Source organism: Arvicanthis niloticus, chromosome 1, assembly GCF_011762505.2.
Source record: "Arvicanthis niloticus isolate mArvNil1 chromosome 1, mArvNil1.pat.X, whole genome shotgun sequence".
Taxonomy (NCBI): Eukaryota; Metazoa; Chordata; class Mammalia; order Rodentia; family Muridae; genus Arvicanthis; species Arvicanthis niloticus.
In genome coordinates, this window is record NC_047658.1 from 163,264,764 (window position 1) to 163,281,483 (window position 16,720).

The 16,720-nt window shown below is 45.5% G+C and overlaps 1 protein-coding gene across 2 annotated transcripts in view; it reads right to left on the reverse strand.

The window, feature by feature from the left end:
• Nucleotides 1–3,956: 3,956 nt before the first annotated feature.
• The window catches only part of LOC117698048 (uncharacterized), a 41,420-nt gene continuing 28,656 nt past the window's right edge, over nt 3,957–16,720 (reverse strand). The window contains exons 2-3 of one of the 2 annotated variants that reach the window (XR_013107666.1): nt 7,151–7,300; nt 3,957–6,572 (exon numbers count right to left, since the gene is read on the reverse strand). The gene's annotated coding sequence lies outside the window, so the exon portion shown is untranslated. Of the gene's footprint in view, nt 6,576–7,150; nt 7,301–16,720 lie in introns of both variants that reach the window. The other variant, XR_013107664.1, reaches the window with a different exon arrangement.

A 16,720-nucleotide genomic window follows, 5' to 3' on the forward strand; every position in this document is an offset into this window, starting at 1 on the left:
GCCCCAGATGTTACTGGGAAATGCCCTTCAGAGCTGGCCACATTCCAAAATTCCTGTAGAAATTGGAAGAATCTAAGAATCTTCCAACCTGCAAGAGTCAAGACAGATTCTTCTGAAATAATAACACCATGCAAGGTATGAGGAGGCTGAGAAGAACAAGGGGCCTTTGGAGATGTGCTGAGTGCCACTTTAAAGGTTAAGAGACGCTATGCTATAAATTCTATACTATGAATTAGAGGGAGAGATTTGGATTGACCAGAAGAAGTATATTTCAATGTATCTAAAACAACAAATGGCTAGTTACTTTTGACTCTAGCCAAAAGTATGCTTTCACGTTGACATGGGAGGGCGCTAGTGTGCGATATTCTTGCTTTCTGTCTTTAAATGGTTGGATATTGATTCTTCACTCCCACGGCTTGCAGCTCTTGCTCCTGTTGCTTCTCATTCTTAGCCTGAGCTTTTTACAAGCGGTGTGAGAATGATTCTGCTTAATGTGTGACTTCAAGTAAGAAAAGACATTTAATACTTTTGCATCGAACACTTTTTTGGGACCCTCCGTGTAATAGACAATGGGGACATCGAACAAGACCAGACCTCAGATTCCTGTGAGGTAGAGAGTGACTGAGGGCTCTTTGTTAAGCCTGGATTTACAGAAGGTTAAGTGACCTCAGGCTAGCATTAGTTAGAATCTCAGTCCAAAAAAAAAAAAAAAAAAAAAAAAACCCCACAATGCAAAATTCTACATTATGACAACTCCCTTAGGGCTGGGGAGGCTGTGGAGCTGTGAGGAGCACTTGCCAGTCTTTCAGGCACCTAAGTTTAGTCCTGGCACCCAGGTCAGCTGTTCAAATGACTCCTAGCCCAGAGGATCTGACTCCCTATTCTAGCCTCTATGGATAACCACTCACATGTGCACACACACACACACACACACACACACACACTGTGATGATTTGTATATGCTCAGGCCAGGGAGTGGCACTATTAGAAGGTGTGGCCCTGTTGGAATAAGTGTGTCGTTGTGAGTGTGAGCTATAAGACCCTCACACTAGCTGCCTGGAAGTGAGTCTGCTGCTGTCTTTGGAACAAGAGGTGGGACTCTCAGCTCCTCCTACACCATGCCTGCCTGGATGCTGCCATGTTCCTGCCTTGATGATAATGGACTGAACCTCTGAACTTATAAGCCAGCCCCAATTAAATGTCATCCTTATAAGACTTGCCTTGGTCATGGTGTCTGTTCACAGCAGTAAAATCCTAACTAAGACACACACACACACACACACACACACACAGAGAGAGAGAGAGAGAGAGAGAGAGAGAGAGAGAGAGAGAGAGAGAGAGAGAAGTGGGGTGGGAGTGGGGTTAGAATAAATATCTTAAAAGCAACCTCAATGTAAACTCTCCAATTTCCCATGGAGTAAAATCCACCAAAAATAATAGAAGCTTCAAAGACCATAGATAAACAAGAAAGGAATCGGCCCTGGGCAAGAGTCAGTGGGATGAGCAGGGGCAGATGCTGCAGATGGTGGAGGTGTCAGTTCCATGCAGCAAATGATTCCGCGTACTTTTTCTCTTCTCCCCTTGCCTCTTCCTTCCTTCCTTCCTTCCTTCCTTCCTTCCTTCCTTCCTTCATTCCTTCATTCCCTCATTCCTTTCTTTATTTTTTGTATTTTATCTTAATGATCTTTTTTTTTTTAGTTTGTCTGTTTTGGTTTTCATTGTTTTGAGGTCTTAGGGGGTTTTTTGTTTTTGTTTTTGAGAGAGGAAAAGAACATGAAGTTGGGCTAATAGAGAGAAGGGTCGGATCCAGGAGGAGTTGGAGGAAGGGAAAGAATATGCTCAAAATATATTGTATAAAAATAGTTTAAATAAAAACAGTTTTAAGAGATAGAGCAAAGAAGGGTTGATATACAAATAATAAACATCCTAGTAAAGAATTAAAAAACATGCAGGAGAGGCATTCAAAGAAAACAACTGGGAACAGCACTGCATGTCGGTAAAGTGAGGGAATATAAATGTATCAACTAGAATGAACTTTAAAAACCATAGAGATACATTGCATTGAAACTGAACAATACTAGACAGATATTTTAAAAAAAAAAAAAAAAAAAAAAAAAACAAAGAAAAATAAAACGCATAAATGAAGATGTTCCTGACCTGGAATCATCATCCCTACTAGCTAGTTTTCAGGGTGTTGGGGTGTTGAAAAATGCTATTCGCACCAACTGAAGATAAAATCAATCATCGGTCTTACCTAACTATGAACTCTGTAAGTTAAAATAATGTCTAGCCTAGCAAGATATTCCCACTGATCTAATAGTGGCGTGAAGGTTACAGGAACAGCCAACCGTTTTCTGATTGGATTTAAGGCTGTCTGTAAGAGGAAAATCAGCCTTGCCACTGGTAAAGGACCAAGAACCCACAACCAAGCAAGTCCTGGGCCTTTTAGGAGAACCTACCACTATTACTCTGTTAAATGGACATAGTATTAAACTGACTCCTAATGACTTAGAATAAGCACAGCTCAATGTATCTCTCCAGCTTCCTCAGAGTTTTGTCTTTGTAGTGAATGTTGATTGATAATATGGAGACCCCATGCAGAGAATAAGAGATTTTAGCCTAAATGGACATTTGGATCACACCCCTTCCTTCCAAGGCTCAGGGATCATCCCAGAAGAGGGGAGCACAAAGATTATAGGAACCATAGGTGGTAGATGACTACAGGCTAACAATGTTGTCCTGGCACACCAGAGCAGCCGCACATGCAGACGGACAGCTGTTGTAACAGCATGTACAAGACCTGTGAAAAATCAAGCCACATAGAATCTCAACATGGAGGACGGAGGTGGTCATGAAGTCCCACTCCTAGCTGAGGCACTATTGGGATGGATGGCTGCTGGGAAGGAAAGTCTGTTATCTTCAAGGATGTGGCCCTTGAGAAGTTATCCAAGACCTAGTAGAATCTACTGAGGAGATGGCCCTACACCCGTGCTTCTGGCCATGCTGAGGCAGCAGTTAGATTCACATCCCCAACTAAAAACATCAATGAGACAACTGAAGCAGCTATTTTATCTGTTGGGCACAAGGCATCTCAGGACAGTGCTTCCTGGGGATGATGCTTCCTAGGAGAAGCGGGAATAGAAGATTGGTACCGAACACTCTAGGGCCTGACTAGAACTTCTGACTAGACGAGATGCCCAGCACACAGCAGAGGGAAGAGAAACCCAAACAACAGAGCTCATTGATTTTGATGAGTTTAGAAGAGTTCATATCCCAGAGAGGCTGGAGGACAGAATTCATGGGAGGTGGCTGGGTAAAGAAAGAGCTTCCAGGTGCGGGGAGTTGTATATAGAGAGAGCTTTGGGGAATGTGTAGAGAAAGGGCTTCAGGTGGGAGGTGACTGTAGAGAGAAAGCGCTTCCAGTATCCAGGAACATCCTCTTGAGACCTTATTGACTTCTATGTATATCACTTGGAGATCCAGAGGGGAAACGGACAAACTCTTAAAAACTAAGCAATTTGTTGGGCTAACACACTCTCCAAGGTACAGAGGACGTTTACTGGTGATTAATCTAAGGTATTTGGTGGAGGACCCATAAGAGTCACACTTGAATAGGAAAGTTCAAATACTGCCAGAGTGAAGGATATACTCTGTACACTCTCATGGTTTTTAAAGGGCCTTGAAAAGAGCAAATTGATCTGAAAACAAAACATAACAAAACTTAACAGCTTACAAAGATGAAGAACAACAAAAAATAAAACCTAACATTCAATAAAGCAATGGCTACAGTACTCAGTGTCCAATCAAAAAGGGCTGAAGATGCTAAGGAGAATGTATCTCAAAGCCCCAAGACAAGCCAGTCGTTAACACAGGCTGAAAATGACAGACAGACAGGCAGGCAGACAGACAGACAGACAGACAGACAGACAGACAGTAGCTAGAGACAACAGTGATACTGTGCATCAACTAGTTCACATATTGAAAAGAAAGAAAGCAAGGTTATAATGAGAAAATAAGTTGTTTTATCTCTCTCTGTATATATTTATATAGCTGTGACAAAACACCTGTGACTTCATTTACTTCCTAAGGCTGTGAGAAACACCATGACCAAAAGCATCTTGAAGAGAAAGGGATTTATTTGGCTTACATTTCCACTTGACAGGCAGTCATCAGTGGAAGCCAGGCTAAGAACTTAAAGCAGGAACCTGTTGCTGGAGCTGGTGCAGGGGCCACAGAGGAGTGCTGCTTACTGGCTTGCTCGCCCATGGCTTGCTCAGCCTGCTCTCTTATAGAACTCAGGGCCAACAGCCCAGGGATGACACCACCCACAGTGGGCTGGCACCTTCTTTCCAAATGTTCTTAGCTTATGTCAGGTTGACAGAAAACTGACCTCACAGCCTGAGAAAGACAACTGAGAAGATGCAAAGTTCATTTTGATTCATGGTTTTAGAGTTTTCTGTCAGTGGTTATCTGGCTCCACTGGGAAAAGACTAGCACAAGAAGCAGAGTCTTAGAGGAGCAGACCTTTCAAGTCATTCCCTAGCTGCCCCTCCCTCACCCTCGGACACACAGTTAAGCCCTAGTAAGCCAGTTGAACTATGAACTGGTCAGTGGAGTCATTGATGAGATTAGCACAGTCATGATCTAATTACCTCCTTAGGCTTGCCAGCAGCCTGAGACTAAGCCTTCAATGAGTCCTGAAAGCATTCAGTATCTAATTATTACAGAAATTGAAGATTAAACAACAAATGAACCAAACTGAAGTTTTAGAAGGGAAAACATAGAATCTAAAAAATTTTTGCCAAGTGGAGCAAGTAACAAGTGGCATTCTTGAGCAGAAGCAAAACAAACAAACAAAACCCCCAATGAATATGAAGTAATCAATAAAATCTGAAAGGGAAACAATATAGCACTTAAAAGTAACAAACGGAATCTGGGAAGATGGATGACTCAGCAGGTAAAGGCCCTTGATTTTAGCCTGGCTGTGTATTTGCCAGCATGCGTTCCATGTGTAATTGCTGGCATGTGTTCCATGTGTAATTGCTGGCATGTGTTCCATGTGTATTTGCCTGCATGTGTTCCAAGAGTTACTTGTTTGTGTGTGAATGTGAGTGTATGCAAAAGTCTAAAGGTCAGAAGTCTTACTCAACAGTGTGCTACTCTATTGTTAGACACGAGGTCTATTTGTCAACCCAGAACTCATCTATTTGGCCAGGCTGGCTAGACAAGGAACACCAGGGAGCCACCTGCTGTGACCTCTGACCCAGCACTGAGGTCAGATACAATAGCAATGTCCAACTTTACATGGGAATGGGGTATCTTGACTCAAAACCTCCTGTCTGAGCAGCTCCAGACACGCTGCCGACTGAGCCATTCTTCAGTAACATTGAAAACCTTCTTAGGTTGGAGTAATGGTCTAGCAAGTAAGAGTGGTTGTTTTGGGGACTACAAGGACCAGAGTTTGGATTCCAGCTCCCTGACGATCTACGACCACACTGCTCAGTGGGATGGAGACGGGAAGTTACTGGAGCTTGCTGGATACAAGCCTTGCTGGAGAACTGAGAGCTCCAGCTTCAGGGAAACCTATCCTCAATTGGACAGAATGGGGAGTGACACTGCGTGTCCTCCTCTACTCACATGTGCACATAACATGCACACACACACATGCACACTCTCACACATGTGCACACGCACGCACGCACACATGCACGTGCACACATATGCACCCACACACACTCATATTAAACAGCATCAAAATACTCTTTTTTCAATAAGCAAAAGCAGAGGCACTGCATTCCCCAGCCTATATGAGGCATCGTGTTCCTCCAGCCTGTATGAGGCATTGCATTCCCTGCTGGCCTGTACTATAAGAACACTAGAGAAAACGCTTCAGGAGGGAAAAAAATTATACTAGACAAAAGCAACAGAAGTGGATTTGCATATGATCTGAGTATTCAAATTAGCAGAAAAGAATTTTTAAAAGTGTAACAATACATTAAAAGGATCTGATGGGGAAAATTGACAATGGATATAGTAAGAGAGGGAATTTCAGCAGAGAGATGGAAACTATGAAAAGTCCAATGGCATGCCCCACACCCAAGTACTTATTTTCATGCTGCAGAACAGAGCGGTGCGACAGAAGGAAGAGACTGGGCAGCAGCGAACAAAGGAGCATGTCATTGCGGAGTAGAGAAGGCTGGTCTCAACCCCTGGAGGCTCGGGGCACTATGGATCCAGCTCACTGGTTCCTGCCTGCCAGGACAGTACCTCTGCTCAGGCCGCAGGTCTAGCCCACAGCATGAAGCCATAGCTCTTCTAAGTGTCCCCCAACCCCCACTCCTGTTCCACACACATGCTGCCCAATCCCACGACCACCCTGACTGAGCAGCAAGATATCTTGAGATGATATCTTGTTTTCTGAGTCATCCCCTCGAAAGACTTCCATGATCAGTGCTGCCGCTGGAGGCCATGTTGATGTCCGTAGTCCTTGGTGCCTCTGAATCTACATTGGTGTCTGATCCATGTTGCCAACCAGAGACCACGTTGCTGTCCATCAGTCCTGATGCCGCAAGCTGCTGTGGACGGGGAAACTTCTGTTACAGTGGTATTGATGAGCACAGATCAGTAACTGAGATCTCGAAGCCTTTTGTGCCAACCTCTCCTCCCCCAAAAGAAACAGTCCAGACATTAAACCACGGAAGAGAGTCCTTAAAATTGTGATAAAGATGCAGAAGCGTAGCTCTTGACAGTCCATGGCTTCTGATGGAGGCGGGGGCGGGGGCGGGGCGGGGCGGGGCGGGGCGGATGGAACTTAGTTATCTCTAAGGGCTGACCCCTGGAAATTTGACCACACTCCAATGAGTATATGAGCAACACAAATCAGATTCAGTAGGTAGTTTTTTCTTTTCTTTTCAGGCGAGGCACAAGGGTGAGAAGGCGGACCTGGGAGGAATGGGAAACAAGTGTATCCAGGGTGCACTGTATGAAATTCCCAAGTCATTAATAAACATTAGGTAGGAGGAGAAAACAGTAAAGTCCAGTGGCAGTGTGAGGAAAAGGGTGGGGGTGGAGCTCAGAGGGCAGACTGCTCACCTGGCAAACACAAGCCCCAGTTCAGTCCCTCACCTGCATGAAGAAGAGGTGAGCTCACCTTTGACTCCTGGCCACGAGAGAACCTGGCAAGTAGGTGGCCCTCTGCAATCCACAATAGATTCCTCCCAGCTTGGTCTGTGCTGGCACTTTGGCTATCGACTTCTGGCCTCCAGTCTGTGGGCTCAGTTGCCAGTTCCAGGCTTTCTGTCTGGGAGATTGAGACAAGTCATGATACAGGAGAATGAGTATAAATGGTCAGGGCAGGGGTAAAAACAGGTTCTGCCCCTCCCCGGTGTCAGGCAGAAAATATGGCCGAGTTTCCCACCTCCTGTGTCACCCAGAAATCACCATAAGCTTCTGGAAGGTGTTTTGTCCTATGCTGCTTTACCATCAAAGCCTGCTTCTGAGTCTCCTCTACCAGGAGCAATTCTGTTCCAGGGTTGGGGACAAGTGACTGAGACCTGAACTCCACGTGGCGCATCGAGCCTGCTAGAAAACTGCCGTGCCAAGGAGCGACACGTTGAGATAGGTGTTTAGTTTTTTAAAAGAAGGGGTTCAATTTTATTTTGAGGAGATTTTATGCAAGAGGGTTCAATTTTAGGAAACGACCCTTCAAAAGGTATTTCGTTCTGAACTCTCTGCTTCTAGGTGAGGTCAGTGCAGGTCAGTTGTTTCTGGTGCATAAAGGAGTGGAGAGAAGAAGCCACAGAAAGGACAGTTTAAAAGACACCGGAGATGCTAGGCACGATGGTGTATAAGTCTGTAGCCCAGTAATTGGAACCAAACATTCAGAAATAGCAAAATACAACTTTAATCTACTTTCTAGTCCCTTTCCCTGGAAGACATAGGTGTTGGATGGTGTATCAGTCAGATGGCCATCCCTACACAACACATCCACGGTGGTGTTACAAGATGAAACTCCTGTTTGGCTCACATCTGGTCCATGATCAGTCAGTGCTGTTGTTTGGGGTCTGGGACAAAGCAAAGTGTCCTAGCAGGAACGGGTGGAGAGTAGAACTGTTTACCTCATAGCTGAAAAATGAGAGAAAAAGACCAGTGCAGGGCTAAGTATTTGTCTTGCCAGTGCCCGGAGTGCCTGTTCTGGGGAGGCAGAACACAGTCCGCAATGGGGGTTCTCATTCCGTGACGGGGTCCCTCAGTCCGTGACAGGGGTCCTCAGTCTGTGTTTTCCCAGGTGGGAAACAGTGGAGTCCGGGATGATTGCTGTGGTTCCTACTCTCCTGAGTACCCAGGCGCCACTAGCATACCACCAGGAATTGGGAATGGGGGTACCAGGTCCAGTATTTCCCTCTGGACCACGAGCCAGGCATGAAGGGAAAGGTAGAGCTTGGGACAGAACCTAGTTTGATTCTGAGTGAGTGTTGAGAGCACAGGGGGCTGGAAGAGGGAAGGCCTTCTCCAAGAGATTTAGGTGCAGCTCTTTATTTCGAAGGACCCCCCCCCACACACACACACACACTTTCACAGTGATCCTTCATGAAGAGACAGTCCATGCTTATTCAAACTGCTATACTTGATGTCGGATGTGAATGCATACACTCAGCGCTAGTCAGAGATTAAATACCTTTTGTGGGAAGGAATGCCCAAGGAACCTGATTGGCTGAACGCTCGGGGCCTCTCTAGATGCCTCATTAGCATAGAGAACCTCAGGGTTTTATGCTATGTGACTGATTGCCTGCCAGCCGTGGTCCTCTCAGCGGGTGTCGTGGTTACAAGTTCCAGAGCTGAGGGAGTTGGGCAGGGAGTGGCCGCATACCTGCAGTTCTCAATTCTGAGATTCATGGGGTTTGGGCTCACTCAACCTTGCCGGGGCTTCTGTCTGGTGGCACGGTCCACTTGCACCACAGACTAGAATGTCACAGTCCCTTTGGAGTACACCCTCACTTACCTAAAGCTAGGGACCAACCTTTAACCCACCTTTGAGGGGTGCTTAAGATCTACATCTGTCAGATACTCTTCTGCACAGCCTCCTCCTTTACACACACACAACATGGCTTCTTTTGTTACGTACTGTTTTTACAGAGCTATTTTCATTACCAATTTATCCTCAAGATTTTTCTGAGTCTCAGATGCCGCCTTGGTCGGCGGTGCAGTCCATAGTATTTATTTATTCCAGGCAGCCTTAGTTTTCATTCGCTAGTCATTGCAGTTTTTCAAACTCCACTGTTAATGGAAATCCCGCAGTGAATACTCTTGAATGGACAGGTTTGTGGCTCAAGCCTGTAATCTCAACCAGCCCTGTAGAGAGAGGTGGGATGGAAAGAGAGAGTGGGAGAGGGAGAAAGGGAGAAAAGGAGAGATGGGGAAGGGAAGGGGAGACAGAGGGAGAGGGATGGAGGGAGGGGAGAGAGAGAGAGAGAGAGAGAGAGAGAGAGAGAGAGAGAGAGAGAGAGAGAGAGAGAGAGATCTTGAGATGGGGGTGTGATTTAGTCTTTTCACGGTGGCTTGTGAGCGCCCTCTAGCGGAGGTGGGCCTCTTTCACAGTCGCAGATTGAAGGAATTGCTTGAACAAGGGCTCCTAGAGACCAGCTCTGAGTGACACACTTCACTCTGCACCACCCCCTATTAGGAAAGGAGTGGCTGGCCCCTTGATAACACACCTCGGGATCCCTGGGAAAAGGTGGGCAGCCAAGAAAGTCAAAGTTCCCTGAGAAAAACAGTGAAAGCGGGATTCTAGTTTCTCCCCAATCACTTTTTGTGAGCTGCATAGTGAAATGATGCCCGGGGCACCTCTTACTCCTACAGGATCACATTGGATGAGACAGGATACAAGGATAAAGATTACAGAGCAGGCAGTTCCACAAAGTTCTGTCCTGATCCCTTAAGGAAGATCAGGAGAACAGAGAGGGTACAGCCTAAAGATTTAACTGGAAGCACATAACTGTCTGGATCTCTCTCTCTCTCTCTCTCTCTCTCTCTCTCTCTCTCTCTCTCTCACTATCTCTGTGTCTCTCTCTATCTCTCTCTGTCTCTCTGCCTCTCTCTGTCTCTGTCTCTCTGTCTCTGCCCCTCTCTCTGTCTCTCTCTCTGTCTCTCTCTCTCTCTCTCTCTCTCTCTCTCTAACACACACACACACACAGAGTTGAGAGACAGTTGGGAGATAAAGTTGGCAGGACTTGTTGGTTTGCTGAGAGTTGAGAAGGACAGCTGACTCTCTTGGTTCTGGCTTCAACCAGAAGATTGTATGGTGTTTTTTTGCTGGACCAGAGAACAGTGGGATGGAAAAGAGGAAAGAGAAAGCATTGTGAAATCAAGTCTGAGACTCTGCTCTGGTTGTAGGATTGCCCTGTCTGTCCATCTTTAAGACACAAATTCATATTCATGGTTTGATGTTAGAGGTCTGCAGCTGAGTGAGGAAGGGGTCTAAATAGAGGGGTCACAAGAGAGGGTTATGGGGGAGGGCTCACAAGAGAGGGTAATGGGGGAGGGCTCACAAGAGAGGGTAATGGGGGAGGGCTCACAAGAGAAGGTAATGGAAGAGGGTTCACAAGAGAGGGTAGAGGAGAAAGAAACACCCATCTGAATGTGGTGCTCCTGATAATGTTTGTATTTAAATGCATGGGAATTAATAAGACTATTCTTGAAGGTAGCTAATGTTTGAAAGGGAGAGGAGAGACCCAGAACTGACTCGAGGAGAAAGCTAATGAAAACCAATGGCTGAGACAGAGAAACTAGGTTAGCAGTTGTGACAGCAAAGATGGCAGCCGCCAGCCCTCAGAGTGCAGGTAAACACTTAACAAGTGGCTATCAGGAAGAAAGACTCCAGTTTGAAGCATCAACTGAATTCCATGGCATAAATACCCACCCCCAATTTCAGGCCACTAAGTCTACTGAACCTGGAGTTGGAAAGAGGTATACACAATTAGCTGACAGTCCTCATTGACACAGGGTTCAGGATGCTGCTGCTGCAGAGAGGAGCATGGGTGAGAGACAGAAAAATTGAATGTGGCATCCTGTATGTTGCTTGAGACATCAACAAGGGTGGGTCAGTTCTGGATTATGGAGCAGCCAAATTGTCCAATAAATACATGAAAAATGTTCAGCCAGGCATAGTGGCGCACACCTTTAATCCCAGCACTCAGGAGGCAGAAGCAGTCAGATCTCAGAGTTCAAGGCCAGCCTTGTTTACAGAGTGAGTTCCAGGACAGCCAGGGCAACACAGAGAAACCCTGTCTCAAAAAGGAGGAGAAAAAGAAGAGAAGGAATGTTCACTTTTAACTGTCAAGAAAATGCAAAAAATAAAAAAGCTGCATTGAGATTTCATATCACCTCAGTCAGCACAAAAGCAAATACCAACAAATGCTGGCAAGGATGTGGGGAAGGAAAAGAGGGGGGCTTCATTCATGCTGAAGGGAATACAAGCTGGTACAGCATGATTTCTCAAAGGTGTGGGGGTTTCTCAACAAACTAAAAATAGTCACCCAATGACCCTGTATACAAGCCCTGGAAGGAGCTTAGTCAGCAGAGCATGGAGATACGTGTGTGTCAGTGTTTACTGCTGAATTATTCACAACAGCTAAGAAAGGAACCAGCCTAGGCACCTATCAACAGATGGTGGGTAAAATGAATGTGGCATTTATACACAGAGGAGTGCTTATTCAGTTGTGAAGACAGATGAAGTATGTGATTTTTCCAGAAAAAAAATGGATGGAACTGAAGACCATCGTGTTAAAAGAAATAAGCCAGACTCGGAAAGGTAGATGTCTCAGTTTTTCATATGAGAAGAATCTGTTTGTGACCTTGGAGGTGATGACTATAGAAGAGAGGCAGAAACGAATGGAGGAAAAGGTGACAAGAGAGGAATATGGGGAAGGAAAGACAAAATGTTGCAATTTTTTCTTATATGTTGAGTCTACATCTGTATCTATAGCTACGACATAAAAGAGGAATGGTAACTGTCCTGGGGGAGGGCTGGCCGGTGGGGGAGGGGAAGAGGGGACAGAAGAGGTGGGGAGGTAAATACAAACAAACCACAATTGCGCGCACGCGCGCGCGCGCGCGCGCGCGCACACACACACACACACACACACACGTATGTATGAGCATGTGCTTGTGCATGTCGTTTGTGTGTGTGCACGCGCGCATGTTCGTGTGTAAGCACGCACGCGTGCTAATTAAAACAATATGAAAAGAATAGTATCTAGAGGAGGAGGAAGAATCAAAACTGAGAAAACCACAAATACCCACAGGTCGGTGAGAGTCCCATTGCGATGAGCATCATGGGAGTGGAGGGTGGGGCGGGACCCAGGCCTGCCTCTCTGGGAGGCTCATGCATGTGTTTCTGCACCGTAGAGAAATGAAGCTCAAAAGCTACCGCAATGTAGAACTACAGATGGGTTCTCTGTAGTCTTCTGTCGACCCCTATCTTTAAGTTAAGAGCTTATTACTTTAAAATCATAAATATGGAGTTGCTTTGTGTACCTTCAGAATAACGGTGGAGTGTGGCGAAGTACAACAGAACCATTATCTAGCAGAATGTGGCGGCTCACACCGGTAATTCCAACGCTCAAGACACAAAGACAGAAGGAATGCCTCAACTTTGAGAGCAGAATGTTAGACAAGGCGAGTTTCAAATCAGTAGGGCTAAGTGGAGAGCCCCTGCCTCATAGACTACCCAAAGAAAACCGGATCATCAAGTCAACACAGGTATGACGTTGCTAAATAGCGCCACCTAGTGTAACGTCTGCGTCTCAAATAAATATTTTGACTTGCGTTGCACTTTACAGCTTATGAATCAGCACGCATTAAAATAACTGTGAACCTAAATACCTAAAGGTGCTACCTTGTAAACTCATATTCATAGATTCTAATTCTTCGTTGGTTCACAGCATTGGATATGGGCTGGGACGGAGCCCGACGTTTAGAATAGTACAGCTCTCTCTGTTAGACTGCTCCTGATAAGTAATCAGAGTGTGGTGGTGTTAGCTTTTGATAAAAATCTGAAAGCTATTGTACTAAAACTCAAAATGAATTACACTGGTAAACGTAAATACGAAAAATTATATTTATACTTCTTCGGAATACAGCGGTGGGTGAATGAGTCGCTTAGAGCCTCGATTTCATCTGCTAGGGGTGTTTGGGTCTTTATCAGTACAAAGACAGGGCTCTGGGATAACAATGAACATGATCACTTTAGTGCTGGGTGTGCGTCACACTGATCCCAGCACTTGGGGGACAGAGGCAGGACGTTTCTGTGGGTTCAAATTCCAAGTCAGCAATACAGATGCAGATCTACACAGCCAAACATTGGACTGAGCACAAGGACCCCAGTGGGGAAGTTAGGGCAAGGACCGTAGGAACTGAAGACGTTTGCAAACTCACAGGAAGAACAACAATATCAACCAAACAGACACACACACACCCAAAGCTCCCAGGGACTAAACCACCAACCAAAAAGTACAGGAGGAGGGGTGGGGCGGGGCGGGGGCGGGGTACTCAAGTCTCCAGCTGGATATGTAGCAGAGGACTGCCTTATCCGGCATCACTGGGAGGGGAGCCCCTTGTTCCTGTGGAGGCTTGATGACCCAGGATAGGAGAACACTAGGTCGCTGAAGCAGGAGTGGGTGGGCAGGTGGGGGAGCACCCTCATAGAGGCAGGGGGAGGGAGGAGGGCATAGGGGGCTTGTGAAGGGGAAACGGGGAAGGGGAATAACATTTGAGATGTAAATAAATTAACCAAAAAGAAAAAAATTGCAAGTCAGCCATATATAGTGATACCCTGTCTGGAAGGAAAGGAGGAAGGAAGGAAGGAAGAAAGAAAGGGAGGGAGGGAAGGAGGGAGGGAGGGAGGGAGGAAGGAAGGAAGGGGAAAAGGAGAAAAAGACCCTTTCTTTAATGGGAGGTAGGTGTGGATACAACACAGAATCAGGGTCCTGTTTCTATGATTCTGTACTATTTATGTGTAAACACAACGATGAGATTGGGCATGAATTTTGAACTCTAGCGTTAAGTCATTTGTAATAACAGTTTTGAGTGCTGTAAATCTCATACTGACAGGAACAGCTTTTCTCTCCTTTTGTATGTTAGGGAAAAGTTTAAGCTATAACAAATCACGCAGCAGAGTCTCCTAAATTTGGGGAAATGCAGTGGTCAGCGCATGAGATACAGTGGATGAGCCTCCGCTGAGAACACCGCCTTCAGGACCATGGCCGCCCCCTTGCCGGGTGATCATCTGCACAGCTATTTCTCTTCTACATTAAGTGGGATCATAGGTGTTTGGTTTTAGAGATTTCTTTAAAATGTATTTTTGTTTTATGTGTATGAGCATTCGCCTGCATGGTCTGTACACTTGCCTTTGGAGGCCACAAGAGGGTGTCAGGTCCCTTGAAACTGGAGTCGCAGACAGTAGTGAGCCATTGTGTGGATATTGGGAATCAAACTCAGGGCCTCTGGAAGAGCAGCCCGTGTTCTTAACCACTGAGCCACCTGTGTGGCCGCTGGAGTCATGTTGCTGTTCAGTCACATTTATTTATTTACTTATTTACTTGCTTATTTATTGTGTGTGTATGTGTGTGTGTGTGTGTATGTGCGTGTGTGTGTATGTGCATGTGTGTGTATGTGCATGTGTGTGGAGGTGTGGGGATGCCATAGGGCATGTGTGGAGTTCAGAGGATGGTCAACCCTCAAGAATCTTTTTTCTCCTTCCACTATGTGTGTCCCAGGCAGGTTTGACAGCAGATGTCTTCACTCACCAAAAGGTAGGGTCTTCATCTCACCAGGTCCCATAGTTGTTTGAAGTGGAAAAAAAGAGTTATTGCTATTTAAAAATGGAGAGGAAAGCATGTGCTTTACAGATACTGTGACAGAATGTCTGAGTTACTTCTAGCAGTACCACAGTGGACTAGCAGAGTGCAAAATAAAATGCCCCAAAAGCACGGATAAACCAGTAGCCACGTCACATAGCCTGTTTGAAAATACAGGGAAAAGAGACCCCATTCACAGCATCATAGAAGAACTAGACACCACCTCTAGAAATACAGAGACATATAGAAAGCACTTGACTTACAAGAGTTGGACCACATGTGGATTTGAATTTGTTTAATGATAGGTTACTTGAAAAATGAGACCATATTGAGTTTGGTGTGCTTTCAAAATTACCTTTTTAAAAAATTCTTTGTATGTGTCTTTAAAGTATCTTAGTAGACGCATGGCTTGTGTAGCACAACATTAAGCTGGGGTTTGCCGTGCACTGAGCTTGCTGTGCAGCTCCCACAAGCTTATCTGGTCAGACTGCCAGGTGCCAGGAGACACAGGGGGGGCCATGAGATATATATTCAAACTGCCACACGTCCTGTGAGAGAATTCATATGAAACCTGTTGCTTTTTACAATTAATGCATACTAATTAAAAACAAAACAAAAAAACTCCACCTGGTCAAAAGCAGAAAAGAAGTCATGCCAGGAAGGGAAGAGGGTACAAGAGGTCAGGGGGTGGGGGAGAGGGGAGTGGAGAATCAACAACAACAACAACAAAATGTGTTTGGAAAATGCCATAATGAAACCCAATACTGTAGATGCCAATTACAGATTTCATTTTGAAAAGAAAGCTGTCATGTTGCAGGCATGTATTAAGAAAATCTAGATGACAATGAGAAGGCTCAGTAGGTGACGTGCCTACTGCCAAGCCTGACAAGTTGTCCTCAGATTCCTACATGCACAACATGGCATGGGTCCCTCCCTGCCCCCAAGAAATAAATAACTTTTAAATAGTTTTTTTTTCCTTTTTTTTTTTTTTTTTTTTTTTTTTTTTTTTTTTTTAAGAAAAATAACGTAACTGCTTGCATTCTCATGTTATGTTCCTCCAAAACCTGTTTCCAGGAATGTCCACACTGCAGGTAAGACACCGAGGGACCCCGCCGCCCCACCCCCAGGTGGTTCTGATTGGTAAATAAAGATGCCGACAGCCAATGGCTGGGCAGGGCAGACAGAGGCGGGACATTTAGGATTCCGGATCTAGGGACAGGGAGAAAAGAGGAGATCCAACATATTGGGTGAAGGAGAGGAAGGAGAGGATGAGAGCTGCCATGCCTGAGGAGAGTGGAGGACAGGGCGGCATGGCCAACATGTGTAGGACCAGAGAGAGAGAAGTCCAGCTGGGCAGCCCTCTGGGTCCAGAGCAGCCAAGATAGAATGCAAGATTATGGGGGGTTGGAGGGAGGGATTAACCACATGAAGGTTAGGAAGTGGCCCGGCCACTGCGTCGATTAAGATATATCAAAATATAAAGGCTGTATGTGTGTCTTTCATTCGTGAACCCAGAACACTGGGGCAGGTAGCAAGGACCTCTCAGTGCCAGAATTTATTTAATTATTTTATTACTACAGAAAAATGAGAAGAATCAGTAATCCCAGTGCTCAGGACACAGAGGCTAGAGAGTCAGGCATTTAGGGACAGCCTTGGCTATGCTAAAAGACCTTTAAAAATGGGGTAAAACAGTATGGTTACCATACGAAATATAACAACTCACATAAATTTTCACCTATGTCAACAGTCGGTTTATGTTACTGTGTGTGACAGTACACACGGGATGTCACACCTGTTCGGAGGACTGAGGCAAGAGGAATCCAGTCGAGGTGACAGAATAGGACCCTATCTCAACAGAGGACAGA